Source organism: Ptychodera flava, chromosome 4, assembly GCF_041260155.1.
Source record: "Ptychodera flava strain L36383 chromosome 4, AS_Pfla_20210202, whole genome shotgun sequence".
Taxonomy (NCBI): domain Eukaryota; kingdom Metazoa; phylum Hemichordata; class Enteropneusta; family Ptychoderidae; genus Ptychodera; species Ptychodera flava.
In genome coordinates, this window is record NC_091931.1 from 32,687,448 (window position 1) to 32,705,034 (window position 17,587).

General features: G+C 37.4%; 1 long non-coding RNA gene across 1 annotated transcript; it reads left to right on the plus strand.

Moving 5' to 3' along the window:
• Positions 1 to 3,607: 3,607 nt before the first annotated feature.
• LOC139131533 (uncharacterized) lies at positions 3,608 to 9,046 on the plus strand. The gene is made up of 3 exons (XR_011552147.1): positions 3,608 to 3,816; positions 7,054 to 7,118; positions 7,428 to 9,046. It is a non-coding gene; the product is annotated as an uncharacterized lncRNA (long non-coding RNA).
• The last annotated feature ends 8,541 nt before the right edge of the window (positions 9,047 to 17,587 follow it).

Sequence of the window (17,587 nt, forward strand, 5' to 3'; positions counted from 1 at the left end):
AATTTTATGACCCTTCAAAAATGCTTGCGCGAAAAATGGCGACCCACCCCCAAAAAACACCGGCCCACCCCCCCCCCCTGTAATTTGTGTCCAGTCCCTAAGCGACGCCACACGCCAAACAATGACCAATGATTAGTACAACATTTACTGTTAACATAACGAGCGCTAGCAACGCTCAAAATGTGCCCAAAACAAAAATCCTTATAAGCGTCTAGAAACTCCGGTCGATGCTGGGTCATGTTAAATATAATATGACACCACACACCGGATCGCTCACTATAGTCGATCAATAAAGTGGGTAACTCTCTCAATAACGAATCTGGCTTCTCCTCCTCGAGGACGAAGATGAGTTCATCACACAACCAGCGGAGGGGATACAAAACAGGAGAGCGACTGATGAGGAACTCCATTTTTGGTTCCGAAACACCGTTAAGACAAATCACTCAATCAACAAACCAGTTTACCAGGGACCCATGTATTCCACACAAAATAAATGCAATGATCCTTTTATTTACCACATCGTAATACTAAACAATCTTGGTAAAGCCGACGTGTGGAGTAGTCCTACGAGTATGGCGAGAGTGTCCGGCTTTGGCTACGCCGTGGGAGGCGGCGTAGCAAAAGCCAGACACTCTCGCCATACTCGTGGGGCTAATGTGTGGAGTTGCCCTCAATTTCCTTTATATCGTCTTCGGAGGCCAGTTTTCCGCAGCACATGCAGTAAGCGGCGGGAACAAGTATGCATTGCGGAAACCGGAAGTCTCGTACTCATTGATACTGCTCGCCCACTGGTCGGTAGAGGGCCGGCAACAGCAATTCAAATGAGTCGTCTTTCGACAATTTTCAAAAAATGAAAAAGGTTGAAACTTACAATTTTTAATTTCTAATTTTTGCACGCACCAAAGTAAAATTCCAATTTCTCACAATTCGGTAAGACATGATTTTATTTTAAAGAGTTTCCGTTCTCTTCATTTTGTTCTTCATCAAATACGTACAATGTCCCGTAATAAATTCTAAGAATCTTGAAAATAGTACTATTTTTAGTCCCCGCGGACGAAGTCCGGCGGGGACTTGTAGATTGGGTGCTGTCTGTCCGTCCGTCCGTCCGTTCGTCAGTCCGTCATCAACAGTTTCTCAGACACTGATGAACAAATTTCGTTCAAACTTGGCACAAAGGCATAGCACTATGACCTACAGATGCACGTCGATTTATTTTGTGATACGATCGAATTTGGCCACGAGGCGGCTATTTTGTTGCGATTTTTCATGTCTTTGGACCATAACTCAGACATCCTTGAACAGATTCTGTTCAAACTTGGCACAAAGGCATAACACTATTGCTTTCATATCCTTGTCAATAATTTCGCGAGACGATCCAATATGGCGCGAGGCGGCCATTTTGTTGCGATTTTTCATGTCTTTGGACATAACTCAGACATCCTTGAACATATTCTGTTCAAACTTGGCACAAAGGCATAACACTATGACCTACATGTGCATGTCAAATTAGTTTGCGATACCATCCAATATGGCCGCAAGGTGGCCATTTTGTTTGCGATTTTTCATGTTTTTGAACCGTACTCAAACATCCTTGAACCGATTTTGTTCAACCTGGCACAAAGGCAAAGCACGTACTATGGCATGCATATGCATGTATCAAGTAACCTTGCGATAGGATCCAATATGGCTGCAGAACTGCCATTTGTTGGAATTATGCATGTCTTTGATGTGTAATTCACAGGTCATTACACCTATTTTGTCCAAGCTTGGCACAAAGATCAAGCACTATGGCATATATGTCAATGTACTTCGTGACATGTTCCAATATGGCTGGCAGATTGTCATTTTTTCCCATATTGCTGCCCGATGGTCATATTTGGATTTTTTCATGTCTTTGAGGCTTAATCATATGCAAATATTCCTTAACCAATGTTGTTGAGACTTGGTACAAAGATAAAGTACTATGGCATACATATGCATGTCTACTAATTTTGTGCTATGATCCATATGGTCAATAGACAGCCATTTGATTTCAATTTTGGTGTGATTTTTTTATGTCTTTGAAACATAAACATAGGTCACTGTCCCTCGATGGACTGATTTTGTTCAAACGTGATACGAAGATAAAATACTATGGCTGCATTCTTGTGCACATTAGTTTCATTATATGATCCGAATGGCTGATGGCTGATTACAACAACATACCCGATCCCATACCATTTCGAAAATTCCACCAAACCATGTGTATAGTATGTGCCGTCATGGCACTAGAGGCAGTGAGGGCATCGTTATGTGTGATGTAATCAAAAATTCGTTACAGGCAGAGATGAGTCATTTATTGAACGTTCCTCAGATTACTTAATTATGCAAGTCACAGGCCTGATGCACCCGTTGCATCAATGTCATTCCACACAACCTAGACCACAGCTACATAGACACAAAAGATTATAAGAAAATGGATAAGCGGGGACTGTGTCATCAACGATGACTTGTTTTATTTTAAGATTAGGTAATATTTTGATACTGGTAATGAATTTTTTTTGTTTTGTTGATACAAATTATAATACGAAAACAAGCAACTTTCCTTAAAAAATAATCCAGAACACGTGATTTTGAAATTAAAGAAATATAATAGAATTAATAGATTAAATTTCATTTTGTTTTCTCTGATAATCGCATTTCGGATTCAAAATATGAACAAGGCGAAACAGAGTTATGTTTCACTAATAATCAAATAATAGAAGCTTTATTAAAATTGGTCTGTCAATTGGTGTTTTCAATTAAGATGAATATGAAAAATAAAAATTTCAATATTTTAAATAACGCTTTTTGTGCTAAAATGCATTTTAATATTTTTCAGAATTGATTGGCCGCGAATACCGTGCCAAAAATCGGTAAAATAAAAATTTTGTCTGAAAAAACAATATTAAAAATTGGTTGTTATTTCATTAAAATGAAAATAGCATTTTGAAGGTGATTTCAATTTTCAATTTCAATAAATTGGTTGGACGCTACGTACGCGCATTTTGTTCATATTTTGTATCCGAAATGCAATTATCAGTGAAAACAAAATATAATTTAATCTATTAATTCTATTTAATTTCTTTAATTTCAAAATCACGTGTTCTGGATTATTTTTAAGAAAAGTTGCTTGGTTTCATATTATAATTTGTATCCTAAAATGATGTTTTCATTTTCAACAAAACACGAAAAATCATTACCGAATCAAAATATTACCTGATCTTAAAATATAAAAATAGTACTTTTTTCAAGATTCGTAAAATTTATTACGGGACATTGTACGTATTTGATAAAGAACAAAATGAAGAGAACGGAAACTCTTTGAAATAAAATTATGTCTTACGATTTAAGAGGAATTTGCAATTTTACTTTGGTGCGTGCGAAAATTAGAAATTGAAAATTGAAAATTGTAAGTTTCAAACCTTTCTCATTTTCTTAAAAATGGTCGAAAGACGACTCATATGAATTTCTTTGCTGTTCCCGGTCCTCTACCGAGCAGTGGGCGAGCAGCATCAACGCGTACGAGACTTCCGGTTTCCGCAACGCATACTTTTGGCTGGTCCCCGCCTCAGTGACAAGCAAAAAGGATAGAGGGAGTACGCGCGTTTGGGAGTCCTGTCATCTGGTTGTAAATATGTCATGTGGTTGTTGGCTATGACACACCCATATTTGGTTATGTTTCGATGTCAAAGATCAGAGTTGAAAGTCCAAGCATGGGTAATTCCTTGCATTCTTGATACCTTGTGCTAGCTCTGGTTGTCAAAGCACGTTTTCATTTGTGCCATTTCGAAGCAAGTGAGTACAAGTATAGTAGTCTGTTCGATTCTTGATCGTAGGCTTGTAACACAAGGATACGATTTCTCATATATCTCTGGTGTTAGCATGCAGGCGGTTTTAAAATTCAAGGGTCTTTAAAATTCAGAGGTCAGACGAAACCAGGTCTACATGACAGTTCGCCTCTGACTGTGTCTACATACATCAGTCATCATGATCGACCTCGACAGATTCAGCACTTTAGTGTTTGATCGTTATGGTCCAAAGCCGTACAAAGCTACTGTGCTTGCTTTTGTATTCATGGCACTGCTTCAGTAACAACGGTCGAAAATGTTCAAAGCATTATAAACCTGGTTGCATGGACACTCCGGCGCATCTCTCTTAGTGTGCTATGGCTGTGACTTCTAAGTTTTCCCAGTGGTTTATCATCTTTCTATGCTATCGCCAACTAATTTAAGTTGTCTAATCAAATATTTTTGCAGAATCTGCATTTGGAGTATGCTAGTCACCATGTGTCACCTGGTTGCATGGACACTCTGGTGCATCTCTCTTACTGTGCTAAGGCTGTGACTTCTAAGTTTACTCATTTGTTTTCATCTTTCTATGCTATCGCCAACTGATTTAAGTTGTCTAATCTAAATATTTTGCAGGAACTGCATTTTTAGTATGCTGAGTCACCATGTGTCACCTGGTTGCACGGACACTGGTGCATCTCTCTTAGTGTGCTAAGGCTGTGAATGCTAAGTTTTCTCATTGGTTTTCATCTTTATATGCTATCGCCAACTGATTTAAGTTGTCTAATCAAATTTTTTTGCAGAATCTGCATTTGGAGTATGCTAGTCACCATGTGTCACCTGGTTGCACGGACACTCTGGTGCATCTCTCTTAGTGTGCTATAGCTGTGACTTCTAAGTTTTCCCATTGGTTTTCATCTTTCTATGCTATTGCCAACTGATTAAGGTTGTCTAATCAAATTTTTTTGCAGAATCTGCATTTGGAGTATGCTAGTCACCATGTGTCACCTGGTTGCACGGACACTCTGGTGCATCTCTCTTACTGTGCTAAGGCTGTGACTTCTAAGTTTTCTCATTGGTTTTCATCTTTCTATGCTATCGCCAACTGATTTAAGTTGTCTAATCTAAATATTTTGCAGGAACTGCATTTTTAGTATGCTGAGTCACCATTTGTCACCTGGTTGCACGGACACTCTGGTGCATCTCTCTTACTGTGGTAAGGCTGTGACTTCTAAGTTTACTCATTTGTTTTCATCTTTCTATGCTATCGCCAACTGATTTAAGTTGTCTAATCTAAATATTTGCAGGAACTGCATTTTTAGTATGCTGAGTCACCATGTGTCACCTGGTTGCTCGGACACTGGTGCATCTCTCTTAGTGTGCTAAGGCTGTGAATGCTAAGTTTTCTCATTGGTTTTCATCTTTATATGCTATCGCCAACTGATTTAAGTTGTCTAATCAATTTTTTTGCAGAATCTGCATTTGGAGTATGCTAGTCACCATGTGTCACCTGTTGCACGGACACTCTGGTGCATCTCTCTTAGTGTGCTATAGCTGTGACTTCTAAGTTTTCCCATTGGTTTTCATCTTTCTATGCTATTGCCAACTGATTAAGGTTGTCTAATCAAATTTTTTTGCAGAATCTGCATTTGGAGTATGCTAGTCACCATGTGTCACCTGGTTGCACGGACACTCTGGTGCATCTCTCTTACTGTGCTAAGGCTGTGACTTCTAAGTTTTCTCATTGGTTTTCATCTTTCTATGCTATCGCCAACTGATTTAAGTTGTCTAATCTAAATATTTTGCAGGAACTGCATTTTTAGTATGCTGAGTCACCATGTGTCACCTGGTTGCACGGACACTCTGGTGCATCTCTCTTACTGTGCTAAGGCTGTGACTTCTAAGTTTTCTCATTGGTTTTCATCTTTCTATGCTATCGCCAACTGATTTAAGTTGTCTAATCTAAATATTTTGCAGGAACTGCATTTTTAGTATGCTGAGTCACCATGTGTCACCTGGTTGCACGGACACTCTGGTGCATCTCTCTTACTGTGCTAAGGCTGTGACTTCTAAGTTTTCTCATTGGTTTTAATCTTTCTATGCTATCGCCAACTGATTTAAGTTGTCTAATCTAAATATTTTGCAGGAACTGCATTTTTAGTATGCTGAGTCACCATGTGTCACCTGGTTGCACGGACACTCTGGTTCATCTCTCTTACTGTGCTAAGGCTGTGAATGCTAATTTTTCTCATTGGTTTTGCTCTTTTTATACTATTACAAAGTGATTCAAAATCAAAATTTTATGCAGTCGTCTGCTTTAGGAGTATGCTGAGTCACAATGTGTCACCTGGTTGCACGGAGTCATGTGGTACATCTCTCTTTCCCTTATAAGGCTTTGTCATCTAAGTTTCTCCTATGTTTTGCTCTTTTCATGCTATTAAAAAGTGATTCAAGTTTTCAAATCAAAATTTTATGCAGGAATCTGCTGTTAGATCATGCTGAGTCAGAATGTGTCACCTGGTTGCACAGAGACTTTGCAGTGGTATAAAACTTGCTAATTAAGGGGCGCTGCACCCAACACAGGGTATTTTGCACCAAAATCACTTTTTTGTAGACATTCATTTAATTTAATGAAATTGTTAACCCAAGGTTAAAATATTATTATTTGGGTTCATCTTCAAGGCTGTCAAGCAGTCGTAGGTTGCTTGATAAAGAAGTGTTAATTTTTGCAAATGTTTGCAAATCACCCAATTCCCTGGCTTCACTATTCTTCCAATTTCAAGATTTCCAAACAATTTCACTCCATATTGACTTAGTCAAACTTTCTTAAATTTTCACATTATTTTTTAATGTTGTTAAACAAAACTTTTTTTGATTGGCAATAAAGTTCTTACATTTTGAATAAGAGGCATTTTAATTTGTATGAGGATCATGTACTGTAAAATATGTTCAGATGTAACCTGCCAAAAGAAGGAAATGACGACCATGTTAAAAGTGATATTTTATTCAAATCATATGTGTCACTGCCCATTTGGGGCAACTGTTGTCAGCTCCACTTATACATAACCATTGCAAGACTAATATCATTTTTATATGCAAAGTAAAACATAAACGTGTCTTTTGAAGGTTATGGCATGTCTGTTGAAAACAGAGAGTATTAAAAAAACAATACTTTTATATGAAACGTCTGTTAACAGTGTTTATTCATTCTGATGTAATAATGGATTTCTGTTTGTTTTGACAGTATCTTTGAATGATATGACACTGCCTTAACAACAGATGGAAGAGGAATGTGAAAGAAACGTCAATGTAAGTAGGGTATTATGTTCATATGTTGCTACTCACATTGGTGTACCATTTTGTAGTTACAACTTGAGCTGTATCCTGTGAATGGTTTTGGGATAATTGTGTACGTTATTATATTACAACTCTCAAAAATTTAGAGGGCCTGTAATGCTTACTTTTGATATAATTTTCATTATTTATATTTGTCCACTGTAAGTTGTTATTTTACTACAAAAAGATTGCTAAAAAATCAATATTTAGCTTGTCAGCATAGCATTTGAAATATACAAAATGTATTAATAGTATATATATATTTCTATTTTTCTCACTCAGGTTTGTTGTAGACTACATCACAATTGTGTTTTTGGAGGAGGCTGAAGTTTACCTTATGTCAAGGAAAAGAATGGTTATGCTTGAAGAAGCAAATAAACTCTAGTATTGCCACAGAAATCTAAAGATACTGTTCTGCAGGGATAGCCTTATTGACATTTGTTCATATTGTTATGAAATTTTTAAAACTTAAATTTTAAGGCAATTATTGTCATATTTAACCAAAAATATCATTCAAAAGTTCTGGTCAGACACATTAATATTGATTATACATGTCCCTTAGGATGGCAGCAATAAGATTTTGTAAAATCGTGCCAAGATATGCAACTTTGTATATTTGAGATTATTTTGGTCATTGTAGATCTATTTTTTCTTCAAAACTCCTTGTCAGACTTTTTGATATTCAGTATACAGGTCCTTAGAATGACTTAAGTCAGATATTTTTATACAGTGAGAAAATGCAAAATTTTGTATTTTTGGAGCAATTTTTGTCAATTTCGGTCAAAAAGTGCTTTTGTCTCATTGGTGTTTATCTGATAGCTTTGCATTTTCTTATAAAAATCCTGGAGACTACCTAAGCCAAATCATTTTTCAAACTGGGGGAACCAATGATTTTTTGTTTTTGGAGCCAATATATTAGTCCGCAAGCTTGAATGACCTATTCCAACCCGGAATACCTTGTAAATCAATTTTGAAGACACTGAAAATAATGTAGTTTTATTTGATGCCAATTTGTAGTGAAATATGATCTACAAAAAGTTGTGAGCTTATGTTTTATGTAGTGGATCAACTTTAGCAAATATTTCATGGAGGAAACCCATACACTGATGAGGGATTTCAATCCACAAGAAGGCATATGGCAAGATGCACCATACCAATAAAACAGACTCCAGTTTATTTGTATCAGTTCCAATCATTATGTTACATAAACAAAAAAAACCTGTCATGGTATCACTTAATTAAGTAAATCTTCACAAAGATGAAGGCAGCCGAGTGAAATCATGTGTAGATTGAATAAGATGAGTGATGAATGATAATATCAGGTAACTTCACCACACAAACTTACTTACACAAACAAACTTGTGTATAACTTGACTCTGAGTAAATCTTAACATTTCAAGCAAGGACCATCAAATTTTTATTGTTGATCTACAAAATTGAAAAGTGGCTGTTAAAACGGAATTCTGCCCATGAAAATTGAAAGTTCAAACTCTTTGCAAACACAATAGTATTTTGAGTGAATAAGTGGAAATAGGAATACCTCTTTTTGTTGTCAGATAGGAGCAATACTGTGCCCTTGGTGGTATATTTTTAAATGACTTGCAGAAATTGATATTTATTACTGTTGTTATTATTGCTAACTGTTGTTTTGCCTGATTGAGGCACACACCTAGCTATCCTATGGATTCTCTTGAACATTATCACAGTACAGCTACATGAGATACCAGGCCGCTGCTAGTTGAAACGCCTATTTGTAGGGGTTTTAATGACTGCTAAGCTAGTACGAATTAGTAATGTAGATATTGTGAGTTCAAGCCTCATAAAATGCATCAGCAAGACTGCATCAAAGTTGACCACTTTTACTGTACATGTTGTTCACAAATTAAAGGCCATCAAGAATATTTATGGGTCTTTTAGAGTAATTTAACATAAGGGCCTGGGGGGGGGTCAGAGGAATGTGAGGGTAGTCACTCAAAAAATTGAAAGCTACAAGGTTGTTGTTCAAAATTGGAAAGAAAGAAGGGGGTTGCTCAATTTTTGGTACAAAATGAATTGAAATACCTCTCAGATTGCACCATTCCATCAATTTCTCAAAATTCTTAATGCGACCCCCTGTCACTTCCTCTCCCCCTGGGGTGTTCTGACAGTTTTACTTAGTAAAAACAATAGAAAACACCTAATATTGCACCAGACTGCATCATTGAACTCATTAATTTCTCAAAATTTCCGACGTGGCAGAGGGGACACGCCTCTCACACTTTTCCCCTGTTGGGTGTTCTAACAGTTTTACACAAATTGATAACATCTCTCATATTGCACCAGACTGCATTATTGCACACATCAATCTCTCAAATTTTCAACACGAGAGGGTACAACTACTCTGACACTGCCCCACCCCCAGCCTCCTGACTGTTCTCCTGTACTTTCAAATTCTGCCCTGTCAGATATCTTAGTGGAAACCTTGTCATGATACCCATCCAAAATAAACAATACTGTATGGTAAACAATACTATATGGTTGGATAGTGGTTACAGCATGAGCTTTTGTATCTACATTTTATTGTGACTTTGAATTTTCTTTTGCCGGTCACATCTTTTTCAACTGTCATGAGGTAACCGATGATATTCCAGCAGGATATGAAAGGAGTGTACTATTGCTGTAGTTTTGTAAATGTTACAAATACATGTCTTGGTATTTAACTGGTCTAAGTGGGGGGAGGGGAGGGATCAGTCAAAATTTCTGTGTTAGAGACTGGGTTACTCAAATGCATTTGGGTTGGCATGGGGTTTACTCGAAATTTCAGAATACTATGAAATTCCCCAGACTTCCCCCCCTAGGTCGTAAATAATTACAACTCCCTAAGTAAGATTTTTACCACAGGAAAACGCTAATTTTATTCCTCTTCATCCTTTGTTAACCTTAGAAAGTTTGATTATGTAAAATTGTGTTGTTACTTGTTGTAATCTTGAATTGTTGAAATGAATAAAATCTTGAAAGTAAAACATGATCCTGTGTCACTGTTGTTCCTGTCTTGTTTCACCATCAGAGAAAAAAAAGATTCTAATAAATTCACACCCAATTGCTCTACCAAAACAGAAAAATTATTGAAATTTTTCAGGCAAAACACACGCCGTCTCACCAGTAATACTTGTAAGTTCAATGCAACTCTGCATAACATGTTCGGACGAGAGAGGTGACCATAGAGGGCGAACGTCCTACTGGTACTCGTGTGACAGGCTTGCAACCACATGACATACTCCGAGTGCGCGCGTACTGGTCTACAGGCAAAAAGAGGCAGGTAACGGGAAACCGCCATGTATCGAATTACGAAATCTGATAGGTTGAATCATGGGGCGCTGTCATGGCTGTACAATTTTATTTTGAAGTAACGCTAAAATTATCACAATTTCAAGATGCGAACGTGGCTAGAATTTAACCAGGGTTTATTTACCATTTTTACAAGGTTTGAAATATTGGCAGCTACCAGATTAGACTAAAAAGCAAGCCATAAAAAATGGTACACTATGTGCGGGCATGTGCAATTAACAACTTCCGGGAGACCAAAAACTGTCTCATTTCAAAATGGCGGTTTGCCTGTATCTGCGTCTTACTACGTGCTGCGTCTAGTCAAGTCACGTGAGACGCAGTGATCAGCGAACGCATACTTGTTCCCGCGCTTACTGCATGTACTGCGGAAGACTGGCCACCGAAGACGACTGAAACGTCCTGAAGACTGCTATGTCTGACCCTACCTACAAATTATACGTATCGAAAGAAGGAGGAGGAAACGACAACCGAAAAGTCCACTGAGTTAATTCAAAAACACTTTGCCCGAATCGCTCAAACAGTTGAAAGATTTCACGATAGCGGTTTTAACAACGGATAAACTGATTTTTCTTAATTTGTCTCCATTTTAGGCTACATTTTAGGCTAGGTATATTGCTAGCTGCTGACACGGTTTGGGTTGATCTGGCTTGCCTAGTGGGCATCTAGTTGGCAACGGAGAATTTCAGAAGTGGGGAGAGGGCAGTGGGGAGCTTGATGATTGTTGTGGGGAGTGGGGAGCGGGCAGACCAAAGATACTGGAGAGCAGTGGGCAAAGTTCAGTGAGAGGGCACATTTTCCGTGTATACCAGTGGGAGGGTAGTTACGAACAGCTCTACTTTCCCCTCCAAATTTTAGGTCAGGGTAAAAAATAAGTAGAATTGGTATACCAGCCTTCAAAACATGTTTTGTGATGATTTAGCGAAATTGACGAAATTTACCAGTTGGCGGCACCTGAATGTTTTCCACCAGGAGGGGAGTACGAGGTAACTGTCGAAATTGATAGAACATCGTCAGTGCCGTAGATACATGCTAATTTTACTTGACGGAAACTCTGTTTTGAGTGTTGTCTGAGTCAACTTCCGAAGTACATCCGAATCCACAGCGCTGCAATGCATATACAGCTCAACAGTTGATTCGCTAGCGCTATAGCCTTACGCCGGGCTACAGGTTTGATTCCGAGCAAGAATTTACGGAATTTTTTGTATGATGAAGGAAATTTATCGTTGTTTGTCGAATGACTTTATGCTTGTGCCTGTACGTCGCTTTCCCGAAGATTATACTGTACTCATTTATTCAGTTGAAATTCCGTTGAGGCGAAGATTTCAGGTTTTATCGCCAACCGGGATCGCCAGGTACGACGTCCGCATTGAGCCTTGCGAGCCGACTCGACTGGATCGGCAGTAGGCCTATCCCCATTCGATTCTCGGGAACAGCTATAGTTTTAGCGACTCGAAATTTCGCTGGACATGCCATCTATGGTTCCAGGTATGGATTTATCGGGTCACCTTTTTTTAAAAAAGTGTCATGAGAGCATGGCATCGATCACGACAAATCGGTCTATGTTCACGTCGCAACCCGCATGTATGAACGGTTCCATGCAAGAAAAAAGTTCCGGTTGATGACGTACAACAGGGTAATTCGGATTTCTTATCCGTCCTGTTCTATGTCACACAGGTGGTAATTCGGGCCAGTTCATGTGAGATATATATATATATATATATATATATATATATATATATATATATATATTATATATATATATATATTATATATATAATATATATATATCCCTTTTTCTCTCCACAGATTTCTGAAGGGCCGACCATAATAACCAATTATAGCTTGCGGCATTCACCACTTCCAGGGAGCATAAAAACAACAGTGAATGATGCTTTTTCAGACAAAACAACTGGAAAATTTGACACACAGTCATAGAATTGACAAACCTTTGCTGTCAATGATACCAAATTCACTTACTTTGATCTGATCATGTCATTACCCTTACACAATTCACGATGCATAACTGCAGAACAAAACAACCAATCTGGAATCATTCATATCACAATTACATAAAATTCAAGAGGTATACTTCACAAGTTTAGATTTCTCTAACTTTATTGTAGCTGTTGTGTAACTTCCTGAGTTTTTTCTTTGTATAGCATTGTATGGTGTTACTTTAAAAATGCATATATTTGTCCATTTTAAGAATAATTTGTCTAGCTTTGTTTACTCTAAAAGACTGATTAATATTTATGTGTCATGTAATGTTGATAGACATATTTTGGTCTTTCGTTGAGCTCATGAAACTTCAGAGATCCCGTGCCTGTTCTTATATCATAGGTATTCTTCAATTAATCTTGTATTTTTCAACTATTACCGCGTGGGCAACTTAAGTGTTACGTTGATTTTGTACCGCAAAACATTGCGATATTGTTTGGCGTGTACCTGGCCAGTGCAGTGCGGCACCGGTGCTACACCAGCATCCTTTTGACATACATACATTGTTTCAATTCATTTCATTCTGATGGTTGCGTCATTGTGGAGTTTGCAGAAACTGTCAAAAAAGGAAAGAGTTGCAGGTGATTCGTCAGATGACAAAGATTCGATGTGTCATCGCATTGTTACAATTTGTTGCAATTTCATAGCGACGAAAGTTACCGATCAAGTATGCTGATACAGGATGAGTCTTGGTTGGATTTTCGCACTTCCAAACTTTCGTTTAGGGGAGGGGGTTAAGGTCAAACACAATTAGTTGTGTTAACCGTGCGCGTACTTTAATTATCCACGGCCCATATTCACTACGCCACCCAGAGCTGTCTGCGGCTGTTAGTTCAAGTGTTGGACCTTGTCACATGCTGCCGTGGAAGTACCTCACGGGCTGTACAATCATTTTTAGGGGTGCCCTAAAGGGTGCATGGCGCTGAATACAGCCGTTAGACAACACTTACTAGTAGCTAGAGGGTCTGCCATTGTTCTTTCATACCCGTTCACCCCTCCATCCAAAATGGTAAAAATGGTAAAAATAAACAGATCTTCATCAACAAATCATGTTGCTTATATTGAGCATGGTTCAAAGAAAGTTAAAATTGAATTATAAAATGTGATGTTATAACATATAAGTTGAAAATTGTCATTATTGTGTTATTGTATGTACGTGAATGCTTTAGGCATCTCGACTGGACCTATTGTTCTCATACAAATTAGTAATCGTTCATACTTTTTTCATAGTCAAATGAGTAATCACTACACTTAATTGATATGATAATGATTTTCTTTCATTAAAGTGTGGTGATTACTTATTTACATATGAATAAAAGTGTGACTGATTACTAATTTGCATTAGAACATAGGTGGCAGTCGTGATTTCAGGGATAAATGGATGGCAAGAACAATAGGTCACATGACCTGGAGTGGTATAATGTGAGAAACTTTCACAAGTGTGACAGGTGTATCTAGTAAGCGTGTCCAACACTTTGCGTCTGACCACCAAAGAAAGTTTTAAACGGATAGCCAGCTTGAAATTGCGAAATTATGTTAACTGCACACTGCAGGTTCAGACTATTATATAGATGGCTGTCAAATAAGTGGGGAGGGTAATCAACAAACAATTTCAACGAATAAGACAAACCTTTCAAAATACTGATAACAGCCTCGCTTACTACTCCAACCGCTCAAACAAGGTTGGAAAGGACCACACAGCATCGCCAACGGGCTCTGACGACGTACTCAGTGGGTAATTTTGATACATATATATTTGTGGACCAGCTGTCATGTTAACAGATATGACTAACAGTCACAAGTACAAACTTTCAAGGATATCCCCATATGTATTTAGGCAGTGGCACATGTCGGAAACTTCCATGGCGAATACATCAGTCAAGCAGTCACAAAGGTCAGTATGGGTTTCTTTGATATTTCAATTTCGTCACCTGCATCCATACAGGGAGTAAATCATCACAACTCCCATAAGCTTACAAATCGAGTGGAGTATGGAAGGAGCAGAATGGTGATGACGTATATTCTGCAAAATACCTCTGACCGAACAACACGGAAGAGAGGTCTAAAATTTTGTGTCACTTTCTCTCAAAAGCTGTGACAATCAATTTACCCTTACTGTCGACAAATCTACTATAACAAGTTCTAACAAGCTGTTATCGTACATGGAGACCGGCGATTTGAAGACGATATGGAAGGCTCTCTAAACTCAAATATCTATTAGCAGCGTGCAAATAATAATGAACATGATTTTCGCGAGTCAGAGATTGCCTATTCTGGCCTTCCTAAGTTCTGACCTCGCACAGATGGAGTATAAGATTATCTTTGTTACATGTTCAATCCCAGTAATTTTGTTATACAGTGATTCAGCGAGGATATTGTTCGCCATAGAAAGTATTACATATAACGCAATTATCTTGGACAGCCATCAGGCACACAAACTAAGCAATTAATGCGCATGTTACTTTTGGCACGTCCAAAAAGTGTCCGACTATTTACTGAAGTAAATTACAGGTTAAGAGTTTTGTCACAATTAGCAGAGGCTGACTGGTACATACATGAGGAGATCAGAGTTTGTGTACATGATATAATATGGAGTGTATATTGAAATGAGTTGTTGGATCTATAGCCATTGTGAAACGTACTCCTTTTTTCTTGTCATCCAATTCGTTTTTGGGGATTTCTGTTACGGGCATTTTTCTTTTATTGGCCTTTTTGCCAGAGAGTTCACGTGCTAAATATACACTGCATACTGGGCGACAGTGTTTTTTTTATTTTTCTAGGTTCCCCCCATTCTTGACACTGATAGATTTATCTCCGCAAGAGTGAAGTGAATTTAACATATTGGTTTAGCCAGAATGTCTTTTGGTTTTGTGCCTCATTTAAAATACTGTCGTATCGAGGGCGGATAGTTCAGATTCTGTAATCACGAAATGACGTCCTGCGAATTCAGACGGAGAGATATCTTCGAGAACAGATGAATATTGTCGTAAGCGCTTCAAAATAATTACTTAATAACTTAACTTTAGAGCTGAACTAAACCTGTTCACAATTTTTGCAAATGGTTAACATTATACACCCTGTTTTTTTCTTTAGAAGGTTAGAAATGTTTTCGTCACATAGTCGAGCACACCGCTTATATCCTTTTGCTGATTTCGGCGCGTGTTGTCTATTGATATTCAAACGCACTTCCCCCTATCTTCAAAACCTTCCCATACTTAATGTTAAGTTAGACCACAGGGATATATTCAGGGACAATTAATACTTATAAATAAACCAGATGTAAACTGAAACTGTTCACGTCTTTTAAAACATGTTCAGTAGTACGCTCCACAGAACAATCATATATCTCTATATCATTATATGTAGCAGGTTTCATCAACTTTCGCACAGTACTCTCAGAGTTTAAATCACTAATTACAAAACTTTATTTGATATGCAATGAGCTGTTCCTTATCTTGACACTGCTCAGTGGTTCATTGGACAATAAGATATCTATAAGATCAACATCTGTAGCAGGTTTCCTCGAATTTGGTGCCATAGTTTCAGAGTTATATACCTAATTACAAAGTTTATTAAATATGTAATGAACCCTTAATTAACTTCACACTACTAAATGCTTTACAACACAATTAGATATCTGTGGGATCAGTATCTGCAGCAGATTTCATCAAATTTGGTGAAGTTAAATGACTAATTACAAAACTTCATAAAATATGAAAAGGAACTATTTATTAACTTGACACTACTCAATGCTTCTCAGTACATTTAGATATATATTAGATCAACAATATCTATAGCCCGTTTCATCAAATTAATTCTGTAATTTTGGAGTAATATCACTAATTACAAAGTTAATTAAATATGAAAATGAACCCTAATTAACTTGACACTGCTCAATGCTTTACAAAACAGTCAGATATCTATCAGATCAATATCTGTAGCAGGTTTCACCAAATTTGGTGGCGTACTCTAGGGTTATATGACTAATTACAAACCTTCATAAAATATGTGAATGAGCTATTTTTTAACTTGATACTGCTCAATGCTTCATTTGACAAGTAGATATATCAGATCAATATCTGTAGTGGATTTCACTGAATTGGGCGCCGTAATTTCAGAGTTACATACCTAATTACAAAGTTAATTAAAATGCAAATGAGCCCTTAATTTACTTCACACTGCTCAGTGCTTTACATCACAGTTAGATGTCTATCAGATGAATATCTGTAGCAGGTTTCACCAAATTTGGTGCCGTAATTTCAAAGTTATGTGACTAATTACAAAACTTCATGAAATATGTGAATGAGCTATTTATTAACTTGACACTGCTCAATGCTTCATTGGAGGAGTGGATATATCAGATCAATATCTGTGATTGAGTATGCAAATGAACCCTTAATTAACTTCACACTACTAAATGCTTTACACCACAGTTAGATATCTGTCGGATCAGTATCTGCAGCAGATTTCATCAAATTTGGTGCAGTTATTTCGGAGTTATATGACTAATTACAAAACTTCATAAAATATGCAAATGAGCTATTTATTAACTTGACACTGCCCAATGCTTCTCAGTACAATTAGATATATATCATATCAATATTTGTTGCATGTATCATTAAATTTGGTGCAGGAATTTCAGAGTTATGTCACTAATTACAAAAGTTCATTAAATATGCAAATGAGCAGATAATTGACATGACTCAGAGTATCATCATAGTGTTCCGAGATTGTCATCGATGGAAAAATTTCATGAAATTCTGTGCAGTATTTCTTGATATATGTCTACACTGTCATTAATGTCTCTATAGGGAAACCATCATATGAAAAAAAATGATATTGCATAACTTCATTAATATGCAAGCAACACTAACCAAAATCTAATCACTTCTTGCAATTACCGTATGGTATCGGTCTACTAAATCTGACTTGAATCTGTTCAGGCGTTTTTGAGTTATCGTGTAAACAGACACACACACACACATACACACACACACACATTCTCTCTCACACAAACACAGAAATGACATTACCTCACGTATGTGATCACGTAAGCTGAAAACCACATAAGTTTTGTTGTCTACAAGTTTGTTTTCTGTCAGCCTTTGTCTTACCTA